The sequence below is a fragment of the Acinonyx jubatus genome, chromosome C1, assembly GCF_027475565.1.
Source record: "Acinonyx jubatus isolate Ajub_Pintada_27869175 chromosome C1, VMU_Ajub_asm_v1.0, whole genome shotgun sequence".
Lineage (NCBI taxonomy): Eukaryota > Metazoa > Chordata > Mammalia > Carnivora > Felidae > Acinonyx > Acinonyx jubatus.
In genome coordinates, this window is record NC_069381.1 from 170700476 (window position 1) to 170712577 (window position 12102).

Consider the following 12102-nt stretch of genomic DNA (forward strand, 5'->3'; position numbering starts at 1 on the left):
TGATCAAAAAGAATGAAATCATGCCATTTTCAAAAACATGGATGGAACTAGAGTGAATTATGCTAAGCAAAATAAGTCAGGGAAAGACAAATATATGACTTCACTCACAATTTAAGAAACAAAACAGATGAACATAGGTGAAGGGAAGCAAAAATAATATAAAAACAGAGAGGGAGACAAACCATAAGAGGCTCTTAAATACAGAGAACAAACTGAGGGTTGCTGGAGGGAGGTTGGGTGGAAGGACGGGCTAAATGAGCAAGGGGCATTACATTGGTCAGGATGAGTACTGGGTCTTATATGTAAGTGATGAATCACTAAATTCTATTCCCAAAATCATTATTACACTACATGTTAACTGACTTGGATTTAAATATTAAAAATCATAATAAATAAATAAATAAATATAATTATAAATAATTATATAAATATAATATAATTATATATTATAAATATATATAATATTATATTATATAATTATATAACATATATAATATATATTATATATATTATATATATTATAAATAAATATAATTTTATAAATAACTATAAATTATAAATAATTATAAATAATTATAAATAAATAAATAAATAATATAAGAAGGTTCTTAGTGGAACTAGAAAAGTTTGTATTCCTAGTAAAATTCCTCCAAAGAGTGATTAAAGTCACTGCCACAGATAACTGGATTTGTAGGTCTTTAAGTTACCAGTAATTCATTAAAAGCCACACTTGCAATTCTTTTAGGTGTAGTCTATCCTCTGTAGGAAATCATAATGATGAATACATGTCTTTATACATCTGTCCAAACCCACAGAATGCATAACACCAAAACCGAATCATAATGTAGACATAGACTTTGGATGATTATGTGTCAATGTACATTCATGAATTGCAACAAATTGTAACAAGAAAAGGAATGAGAAGCAGATATGAAATGAGTTCACAAACTTAGGTATATAAGCAATTTACAAATGATTCATTACTTTTTGTATAAATTTATTTAAATTTCAATCCTACACCTTGCCAAGCTGGAATGAAATTCAGACATCAATCATTCTTGAGATTCTGCCTTAGGGTTGAACTAAGATCTTGTGGTCCTAGTCAATACTAGGATATTGGGGTAAGGAGGGGGAGTACTTTAGTCATCATTTGTTCATAATGATTATCACTTAGGCCTTTATTATTCCTCCCCACATGTATCTTTCAGATCTATTGTTTACTCTATCACTTTTGTAAGCATACATTAGACATCAGGTCTTTAATGAAGTTAGGATAACCCGGACTGAAATCAGTTTTCCTGATGCACCTAATGGCCATTCCCTCCGAGGACTTCCACATCAGAATGTCATAGCCAGAGCACAGGGAATAGATTTTTGCAGTGCCGGAAATCCAAAGACCTTCCACTCATCCTCAGCAAACAAAGAAAATTTCTCTAGTCTATGGAAATACCTCTCTATATCCTTTAAAGGCTCTTTCTCTTTCACTGGACTCTATTGTCTTCAGTGGGCTTAATCTTTTGGAAGCAAAAGACAGGAAACAGGAGAAATGTCTCATATACAATTTCCATTCTACCCAGCCAGTACTTCTACCTAGCCGGGAAATTCCCAAGATGGAAAAATCACAAAGTTGATTACCTGCTTGAATAGGATAAGGAAAACCAAGAAAACATGAAAACACATAAAAATGTATCAAAAATTTTCATGCCACAGTGACATATTGCTAAGGTTACAGAACAATGTGTATCAGAGAATCTTATTTAACAAAAGTTTATGTGCACCTGTAGCTTTCTATGGAGGCTACGATAAGATATATTTTAAAAGAAACAACCTGAATTTTTAATCAGGAAACCTAGATATAAAGGCTTTATTATTCTCATGGGTCTGGGAAAAGATACTTCATCTCTCTGAGCCCCAATTTCGTCTTTAGTGAAGTAAAGATTCCTTATAAAAATTTTGCGGAATAAGAAAAGTGCAAATGTAATGTAATGATATTTTTATTATTTATAATTACCCTATATTCTTGCTTGAATAGAATGTATTCATTTATATCCTAACAGATTAATGCCATAACTGGATGCTCTTGCTCTTCAATATTTCTCTATTCTCTCTCTTACCATGAAAGAGAAGGAAAAATTGGTAAGTGTTAAAATTATCCCTGAGTGTCTTCTTCAAAATAGAGTGTGCTATGCTTTCGCTGACTACCTGCTTACAAAGTTCAGCAATCCCCAACACTACCGTTACTCTAACACCAACTCCAAGTCCCCAAGACTATTCTCAAGTTCCGTAATTTACCAGTAGGAGTCAAAGAATTCACTGAAAGTCACCATATGCATGGTTATGGTTTCTCACAGGAGAAGGAAACAGACAGAAATCAGTCAAGGGAAGAGGCACAAGAGGCACAGTCCACATCTTTAACCTCTAGTTTTCATCTCCCAGCAAAGTTGTGGACAGTGCTAACTTCTCCAGGCAATGATGTGCAACAATATTCATGGAGTATTTCTAACCAGGGAAGTTAACTCAAGATATGGTATCCAGTGTCTTTATTGGGACTCAGGCATATAGATATGATTGACCACCTATATGACTGACCTTTAGCTGTCAGCCCCTATTGAGGTTGAGCTGTGTGGCCCAAAGCCCACACCATAATTCACATTGTTAGACTATTTAGTATGGCCCATGGTGAACAAATCAACAACACTCTTAATGGCAGGTCAATCCAAGGTCTTAGAAATTATCTCTCCTGAACAAAGATAAGATCTCTCTGTGGATAATGTTAATTCTTCACTATTTAGCGCTTAACAATTATCAGTGAGGTTGACTGACAACTCCTCAAAAGACCATCAGAAAACAAAATTTTTAGACCTACTATATAATAAGGGAGAACACTACCATCAATAAACTCACAGTAGTGTCCCCTAAAAGAAGAAAACAATAGAGAATACTATTTATATAGAATTTTGGGATCTAAGATCAAGTGGTTTAAGGTTGTTTTTTCAAGACAGGAAACAAATTTTGGACTGGGTAGAGCACATGATGCAAGAGTTTAGGATTGGTTGACACATGAAGAACACTTTGTGTTCTTTCTTCATATGAAAATGAAGCATACCTTCATAAGTGAACTGGTTTTTGTTTTGTTTTGTTTTGTTTTGTTTTGTTTTGTTTTGTTTGATACATTTGTTATTTGCCTAGGTTAGCAAACTCTTCCTGGGCAAAAATTTTTTGAACAAATATTTAGTCATGTTGACATAGGTAATCTCAGTTATCATTTCCAATTGTTTGGTAAAGTGGATGCAAATGGTTTCAATTTCTAAATGGTAACAATAAAATCCCAAAATTTATATGGAAGTCTCACAAAAACAGAAAACTAGTTCTACAAAAGATGATTTTCAATGAAGTATTTGAGTCTGAGCAGCCAGTTGAAGTTGTTTTCCTAATTTAGCCCTTCTATTAAAGAATAAAACAATTGGGGCACCTGGGAGGCTCTGTTGGTTGAGCTTCCCACTTCAGCCTAAGTCAGGATCTCATTGTTCCCGAGTTTGAGCCCCGCATTGGGCTCTGTGCTGACAGCTCAGAGACTGGAGCCTGTTTTGGATTCTGTGTGTCTCCCTCTCTCTCTGCCCCTCCTCCACTCATGCTCTGTCTCTCTCTCTCTCTCTCTCAAAAATAAATAAAACATTAAAAAATTTTTTAAAAAAGAAGAAACAATTAAAAACGTAAGTCCTCCTGAGACTTGGTCTCTTTATCTTTAACACAAAAATAATAATAACTCCACTAAGGTATTGAGCAAGATCACGTAACTCCTAAATGACAAGACTGGAATGCAAACCCAGTTGGTTAGACTCCCAAGCCTTGCATCACACCACTTGCCTTCCATATTCTCATTCTTATGCTGAAATAACTGAAATATTAAGCAAAAGAATATATGTGAATGCACTTTCTATAACTTGGCGCATAGTACAAATATTAATGTACTTCCTTAATTTGTGAAGATTATTGCTCTCCATTTAAATTCAATGACAAGGAAAAGGACATCTAAATGATAGACAATAATTAAGTCACACACATCAAAAACTTTCTGAACTTGTGCAATAAAGTTCTTTCCCTGTTCTTTATACATGAAATAAAATGCATTGATTTGTCTGGACTGAGGGAGAGGGAGTAGAGAGGTAGGAGTTACAGATAAGAAAATGATCTTTGAAATCTAGGATTGGAAAGGGAAACATTTAACAACTTTTATACTCATCTTTAAAGTTTAAATACTTTCATAAACTGTGAAATAGAGATTTGTATTTAAAATACTTGACTCTTGGAGTGCCTGGGTGATTCAGTAGGTTGAGTGTCCCACTCTTGATTTTGGCGCAGGTCATGATCCTGTGTGGTCGGATTGAGTGCCATGTCAGGCTCAGTGCTGAGCATGGAGCGTGCTTAGGATTCTTGCTCGCTCTTCCTCTCTCTCTGCCCCTCTCCCCGGCTCATGCTTTCTCTCTCTCTCTCTCTCTCTCTTTTAAATAAATAAATAAATAAATAAATAAATAATAAAATAAAAATAAATAAAATAGTTGACTCTTGTTCTTTTACCACCCACAATCCCAGAAGGATTCTCTGTTGTCTGGCAAGTGAGTTAAGTGTTCTTTTTCAATTAATTTTGAAGTCAAACTCAAGGATACATTTTAAAATAAAACTGAGAACATTTATCCTTGGACTTTTCATATTGGGTGACAGCAAGAAAGGATGGAAAGAAGACATAAAATGAAACTGAAAACAATCAGGATTGCCCATATTGAATGGATGGATACTGGCATTTTCATTTATAGCCCAATGTCTGCAATTTCATGTCTTACATAGAAAAGGTTTGGAAAGATTGTTATAAATAGGGTTAGTCAGATTGTCCATTAAATATACATAAACAAACTTTTCTAAACTCAGCTACTAAACACAGGCTGATACATTGATGGAGGGCATAGCTAAAAACTTAAATAAAGTCAGTTAGGATTGCAGTCAAAAGCTTTCAGTAGAAACCTTACCACAGTGTGGTTCCTGTGTATCAAAAAGTCCATTTGTGATCAATCCAGGACCCATTGGACTGACAGAAGAGCTATCCAGGACCAAGTTTCCCTCTAACTTACTGTTGTGTTATCCTTAGGGTATGACTTTCATTCTTGGGATTGTAAGATGATTCCTAGCCGGAAGCAGCAGAAGGATGGAGGGCTTTAAAAGACAAAAGGCCAGCAAAGTTTGGTCTATTTCCAAATATTCCCTTAAGTCCCTTCCAAGAATTTTTCCTTATACACATAGTTCCCAAATTGTGTGCCAATGGGAACATGACAGGATATTTTAAGTTTTTGAGGAAATCACAGAAATATTCAACATCTTTCAGACTAAGTGAAACACTAACTTGAGCAAATTCAGTTTCAACATTTGATCTTGGTATATTGAAATGACATATATTTGAAAAACTGGAAGTTTTACAATGCTATTGTTAAAAAAAAAAAAAAGCAAATACCATATAAAAATTAACGTTGAACAGAAAATGAGGGCAACAGGTCCTGATATGATTCCAAGATTTGAAAAGTTGCACAGGATTCAAGGCACACACCTCCAATATTATAATTTTGGTTCTTCAAGAACGTAATAAAAACAGTTTTTCTTTTAATTTATTTATATTATTTTTTTCAAATGGCTACTACTTTATTAGAACATAGATATTTATAAGTTTTTTGGATGGAACCACTTAACAGAACTGTTAGGTATTTCTTTAGGCTTAAGGGCACCATGAAAAAATTACTAAAGCACAAAAAGCTCCATGACTGAGAAAATTTTGGTAATCTCTGACAGATCCTTAGCCATCTCCACCTACAAAGGAATGTGGGAAGATGTGAACTTTTGTTAAACACACGACCAGAATTCCATTAATAAAGAAAAAAGAGAGGGACACCTGAGTGGCTTAGATGGTTCAGGATCCAACTCTTGATTTTGGCTCAGGTCATGGTCTCACAGTCCTGGGATAGAGCCTGAGTTGGGATCTACGCTGGGCATGGAGCCTGCTTAAGATTATCTCTCTCTCTCTCCCTCTGGCCCTCCCTTGCTCACACTCATGCACTCTCGCTCTCTCTAGGAAGGAAGGAAGGAAAGAAGGAAGGAAGGGAGGAAGGAAGGAGGGAAGGAAGGAAGGAAGGAAGGAAGGAAGGAAGGAAGGAAGGAAGGAAGGAAGGGAGGGAGAGAGGGAAGGAGGAAGGGGGAGAGAGAGAGAGAAAGAATGAATATTGAGCAGGCAGCAAGCAGTTTCTGCTCCACAGACAGATCAAGAATTTTACTACTATTCCTATTTCTTTTTCTTTTTGTAACATTTTATTTTCAAGTCCAAGCAAAGAACTTAATAACAAGAAAAATATGATAAATTACCAGTCAGTGTTCATGCTTACTAATTACATACTTGGGTTTTATCCTTGTAGACTTTTTAAACTCACATCACTTTTATTAGTTCAAATTGTTATATATTAGTTAATATATTATAAATTTTAAATTATGTTAAGTATGTTAATTGTCACTGTCAGTTATAAAGAATCTAATAAATGGGGCTAAGTTAGGTATCTTATATGGTTTCATCAAAATTTACCAAAATTGTATTCCAATAATTAATAGATTTAGTTCACCTTTTTAAACCCAAAAGAGGAAGTAATTTAGAAATTAGAAATTTAAGATTCAATATCTAGTAATGAAATCTTTAAGCATTTACGAAAAGAGCTTAAAATTGGCATTCTATATATTAAACCCATTCTAAGTCAATAACCTGGGGCTATATTGAATTAAGAGAAGCAATAGTTATCAAAGAAGAGTATTTTTTAAGTCTCTATTTTGCCACACCATATATATTATGTGAGGACAATTGTAATGCAAGTACATAAAAGAGATAACCAAATAGTACTTAAAGAGCTAAAACTCCCCTCTTAAATTACTTTAGCAAGTTGGTATTCATTTAGATTATAGAACATTGGTATAATGTGTTTCCTTGTAATCACACCCAGAAACACTTAAACTATAAAATAAAGAATGGCTACTTCAGTCTGAAGTTTAGAAACACCAAATTTAAAGAGTAACATATATTTTTAAAAGACACAATATTGTTCATAAATTTGAAATTTTACTTTAAACCAAAATTTTCACCTGAGTCTCTAGAAACTGATTCAGTATAGTAAATCTTTTGATAAGAACTGAGGGCCCACCCCCCCCCAAAAAAAAACTAAAAAAGAAGCCAAAAAACAAACTAAAATTGGAAGATCTATATCTAGAAGGCTCTTACTCTCCATATCATTTAATGTTTGCTGAAATGTGGATTTATTGATACTAATAGCCTCTTAATATGCACCTCTGGCATTAAACCAATGTCATTGTGGTTTAAGGTCTGAAATAAATATTATGTGCTTCCTTGACATCTGATGCCAAGGCCTCAAATGGCCTAACCATGTTCCCTTCTCCACTCTGCTCCCAGAGATAAAGTCCACTAGCCAAACAAACCCATCGTGGAAACCAGGCACCGTGCCTGATTATCCTTGTATCCTGGGCTTCAGCTAACTGCCACTGTGCAGAATCATTGGAACAAGGCAATCATATCCTCCCAAAGGACCCCGGAGTTATCTTACCCTCTTGTCACTACTAAACCTGCTCCCTTAGCCTCCTGCTTCTTCCTCTGTTCCTAAGATCTCCCCCCTGTGGCACATGTTGTGTGGTATCCTTCTCCATCAAGCTGTGAATATATGTGATAATAAACTGCTGTTTATCTCATCTGTCCAGAGTCTGGTGTCATTTGTTTGGCCTTCCCCATAACCCTATGGCAGGAATCCTTCCCTCAGTACTGGGGTGAAGAAAACGTGATCAAAACAGAAATAAAAGCATGGAAGAAAAAAATCATAACTCAGGTATAAATTAAAATGATTATTACCAATAAAATGATAATTATCATTTATACCAAACTTTCTATATGCCAGATGCTGTGGTGGGTATTCTACACACATGTTGTGATTCAATCTTTTGAATAGCTCCATGAGCTATTCACATTTTATGGACAAAGAAAATAAAGTTTACAGGAGTTTATTTAATTGATTTAATTAAATTTATTATTTTAAACAAGGCTATAAAACTATTTGGGCAATGAGCTAAGATTTAAATTTAAGCAGTCTGACATCTTTACCCTAAAAGACAATATCTTATCATTTATATACGTCTAATCTACCTATTTCAGTTCTATTAAAAGGTCATCTCGTGTCTTTCAGGACAGAGTTTATCAAACATCCATAATATTAATGAACTCTTCAAAGGAAATAATATTTATTAAATCCTATTCTTGACAAATCATTTCATCATGAGTCTTAAATACATCATGAGTCTTAAATTAAAATATAAACTGCTAATCAAAACAAAATTTTAAAATTAATATTAAAATCAAACTGAAAAAATTTGATTTTATACATTGAACTTTTACTGAAGCCAAGTTGTCACTGATAGATTTCACTATACATAGATGTTACTAAACTGATGTCTTTATTTGGGGCATGCTGGGACTTCATTCAACATTATTGTTATCATGTTTTCTTTACCAGTAAAGCTGAACCACTAAAGTTGATTTTAATAGGCTACTCTACTTAATAATGATACCAAAAAAATTAACATTAAAAATAATCATTAAGAATAATTTACCATGTATTTACTTAAACATTTACTAATAATTGATTAAAGTCATTATATATGAAGACAGAATCTTTGAGCAACATCTCAAGATGTAAATATGGTAAACACACACATACACACATATTACATTGTTAGTTCTTTTGAGTTTTGAATGCCATGATGAACTGATTCTCCCAAAACTTTTCTTTACTTGAAGTACTGTGAAATGTTTAAATGAGGTTGATATGAAAACTGACCTTCTCTTTATAAAACACTATTTATATATTAACTTCCACCACTATTCCTTCTCAGTATTATTCCATAATAAAGGCAGCACATTTGTCCAATACTCCATGTCATTTGTTTGCCAGTTTAAAGCCACAGTTTGCTAAACAACTTAGTCTTATATTAAAATGCAATGTGACTTGATTTCTTACCACCAAAATATTTTTTTCTTAATTATGGCTAAGAGAATTCAACATGAGCACAAGTGCAGAAATGGGATAACTTTTGTTGTTTTTGGTACTAGAACATTTCATCTTAAGCATCAGACATGTTTGGACACCTGGGTGGCTCAGGTGGTTGGAAATCCTACTCCTGATTTCAGCTCAAGTCATGATCCCAGGCTCATGGGATTGAGTCCTGCATCAGGCTCTTCACTGAGCTTGGAGCTTAAGGTTCCCTCTTCCCCTCTGCATTTCTTCCCCACTTGCACTCTCTCTAAAAAAAAACATTTTTTTTAAGTCAGACATTTTTCCTAACACTCTGAAAGTCAAATGACTTTAGATCTCACTTGATATAATGCAATTTTGGATAGGCAAAAATCAGGCACTAAAATTGCATGGCAGGTCTCACTTGCAGATGAAGTCCACATAATGAAGAATCTGTATTTATTAGAAAGTTTGATTGTCATAAACAATTTTAAAATTGTGCTAGAGTACAACATGCAAAATAAACTGGACCACGTTCTTACATGACACACAAAAATAAATTCAAAATGGATTAAAGACCTAAATGAAAGACAGGAAAAAATCAAAATCCTAGAGGAAAACAAAGGCAGTAACATCTTTAACATTGGCAGTGGCAACTTCTTACTAGATATAACTCCTGAAGCAAGGGAAACAAAAAGCAAAACTAAACTATTGGGACTACATCAAAATGAAAAGCTTTTGCACAGTGAAGGAAATAATCAACAAATCTAAAAGTCAACCTACAGAATGGAAAAAGATATTTGCAAATGACCTATCTAATAAAGAGTTAGTATCCAAAATATATAAGGAACTCTAAAAACTCAACACCCAAAAAAAACAAATAATCCAGTTTTAAAAACTGGGAAGAAGACATGAACAGACATTTTCCAAAGAAAACATACAGATAGCCAACAAACACATGAAAAATTGTTCAACATCACTAATCGACAGGGAAATACAAATCAAAACTACAATGAGGTATCACCTTACACCAGTCAGAATGGCTAAAATTAATATAAGAGGAGGATCTGCACGGCTCACTCATTTGAGCATCTGCTTCTTAATTTTGGCTCAGGTCACAATCCCAGGGCCATGGGATCAAGCCACACTTTGGGCTCCATGCTGAGCATGGATCCTGCTTGAGATTCATTCTCTCTCTCTCTCTCCCTCTCCCTCTCCCTTTCTCCCTCCCCCCAACTTCTCTCTCTCTGCCCCTTTTCCCTGCTCGTGCTGTCTCTTCCTTTCTGAAATAAAAAAGATAAAAAAAATACAGGGAGATCCTGTGTACTCTTTGAAAAAATAATAAACCTAGAGCTTACTTTGACAGCACATATACTAAAATTGGAATGATACAATGAAGATTAGCATGACCCCTGCACAAGAATAACATGCAAAAAAATAAAATAAAATAAAACTACCCTACAATCGTCCAATTGCACTACTAGGTATTTACCTATAGGAGCAAAAATACTGATTCAAAGAGATACATGCACCCCGATGTTTATACCAGCAGCATCAACAATAGGCAAATTATGGAAAGAGCCCAAATGTCCACTGACTGATGAATGGATAAAGATGTGGTATATACAATGAACTATTACCCAGCCATTAAAAAGGATGAAATCTTGCCATTTGTAACAATGTGGATGGAGCTAGAGTGCATTATGCTAAGCTAAATAAGTCAGAGTAAAACAGATTCCATATGATTTCACTCATATGTGGAATTGAAGAACAAAACAAATGAACATGGGGGGGAAAAGGAGAGGCAAACCAAGAAACAGACTCAACTATGGAGAATAAACTGAGCGTTGATGGAGGGAGGTAGGCAAGGGTTGAGCTAAATGGGTGATGGATATTAAGGAGGGCACTTGGGGGCACCTGGGTAGCTCAGTCATTTCGGCATCCAACTCTTGATTTTGGCTCTGGTCATGATTTCACAGTTTGTGAGATCTAGCCCTGCATATGGCTCTGCACTGACAGTGCGGAGCCTGTGTGGGATTCTCTCTTTTCCTCTCTCTCTCTACCCCTGTTCCACTTGGTCTCTCTCTCAAAATAAATCAATAAACTATAAAAAAAAAAAAAGGAGGGCACTTGTATTGAGCACTGGGTGCTATATGTAAGTGATGAATCACTAAATCCCACGCCAGAAACCAGAAATTTACAGTGCTTGTTAACCAACTAGAATTTAAATAAAAATTTGTATAGAAAAAAATTAAAACATGAAATTGTACCAGAGGATACACAGACAGCTGTGCTAATTGCTCCTCCCAATCCTAGGCAGTGAATATTACTACCATCTTCACTTAAATATGGATTAATAAAGCATAAACTCATAATAAAAACAAATTTAAAAATTAGTATTAAGACTAAACTGAAAATCAGCAACGAATTTCAGTTTAAGTTAACAGAAATTTTTCTGGAGATAAATTCTAAAGATAAATTAATGAAACAAATAGCATTAAAGCATCTAAAAGTATGATTCCACACACAAATTACCAGTTACTTGTTCTTACCAGTATCTTGTTCTTGGGCTGACCATGATTCATCATCCTAACTGCAGTATTTTCAGAGTGAAGAGAACTGTTACTAACACTTACCTTGAGACAAGAAGCGTAGAATAGGACTGCACCCGGCAAGCTGAAGTATATGGCAGCCACTCCAGCTCTCTCCTAAGTCTGTTAAGCACAAGGAGATTCCTCACATCTCTATCCATACAACACATAGAAACAGAAATTCAGCAGAAAAATGCAAAGTAGTTACAAAAGCATGGAAAATGTTTTCATTCATCCCAGTCCCTTTCCAATTTGTCTCAGGGCCGAAAACTTCTTGTAAAAGCACATGCGCAATCTTTTGCTACAATTTGTGAGTTGAACTAATATAAAATATAAAGTATTAATGAAATCCTAAAAAATTTAAATCACTTTTAAAAAATCATTCTTTGCTCACTTGGTAATGAGCAAACCTCACA

The 12102-nt window shown here is 34.6% G+C and overlaps 1 non-coding gene across 1 annotated transcript; it reads left to right on the plus strand.

Annotated features, from left to right (window-relative positions):
• The first annotated feature begins 10445 nt into the window (after positions 1–10445).
• Positions 10446–10552, plus strand: LOC113598342 (U6 spliceosomal RNA). Its single transcript, XR_003419017.1, has one exon. It is a non-coding gene; the product is annotated as a U6 spliceosomal RNA (small nuclear RNA).
• Positions 10553–12102: the final 1550 nt, after the last annotated feature.